We start from the raw sequence: 1,084 nt of genomic DNA on the forward strand, positions 1-1,084 counted from the left end.
CCTAGTTTTTCTTTAGCCGGTATTGACTCTCTAAACTGCGTATTTTGTTTGGAAATTTCATTTTTTATTTTTAGGTAAAGTGTGTTAAACTGAAATCTGGACATTCGGAAGTACTTAAAAAACTTGTCTTCATGATCCTCGAGTTGGCGACATAGGGTTGCAAATTCACCTTCGGTTTTCCGTTTTTTTAATATATCATGGACCCAAATTTTTCTTTTTCGTCCAGACTTTTGTTGTACATTCTTCGTACTTTCTTCTTCTTCGTCTAATAAAATTGCTACAATAGCCAAATCTGACGTTGAAAAATTTCGGAACATTTTACAATTTTTTAAACACTGCAGAACTGCACAGAACGACTACCTAGCTGCGTAAACCAATATTTAAGTACCTACTCGGCTACGCTAGTGGTTTGTAATGAGTGACTACATAATATTTTGACGGTAGATGACGGACGATGCCTGTTAAGTGTGAATAGTTGGACGATTTGTCGTGCCGTTACGTGCTGTGACGGTCCGTGCCGTGCCGTAACAGTGTGAATCGGGCTTTATAAGTAGAGTGCTTGTTTAGTGCTGATGGCCAGTTGTTAAGTGAAAGAAGAGGGTCTACAGCAGATCATAATTTTGAAAAAAGATTGTTATTAAAATTCAATAAGTATTTCTTATAATCATTTATATATATTATGTAATTTATATTTTAAATGTAAGTTACAGCTATAACAAGTATTTATAAAATAATATAGTCTGTGCATTTGTTATTAATTTGTTTTACTTTATACCAAAACTAGTTATTTTCCTCCCATGAGATAAAAAAACGTTTATGAGTAAGTTTAAGGTATTTAAAAAAATAAAAGTAACTTATCTTTTAACTTAATTTAGTTATTATTTTTATGACAATTTGTAACTTAACTTAGTTACTCAAATTCAGTAACTTTATAAAACTAACTTAAACTTAGCTTAGTTATTTTTTATTTTAGATAACTTAACTTTAACTAGTTAAAAAAATTGGTTAACTTGCTCAGCTTTGGTAATATGTTATACTGTTATCTTTCGACAGTGCAAATTTGGTCTGTTATATTTAATAAAAA

Source organism: Acyrthosiphon pisum, chromosome X (assembly GCF_005508785.2).
Source record: "Acyrthosiphon pisum isolate AL4f chromosome X, pea_aphid_22Mar2018_4r6ur, whole genome shotgun sequence".
In the NCBI taxonomy this organism is placed as follows: Eukaryota; Metazoa; Arthropoda; class Insecta; order Hemiptera; family Aphididae; genus Acyrthosiphon; species Acyrthosiphon pisum.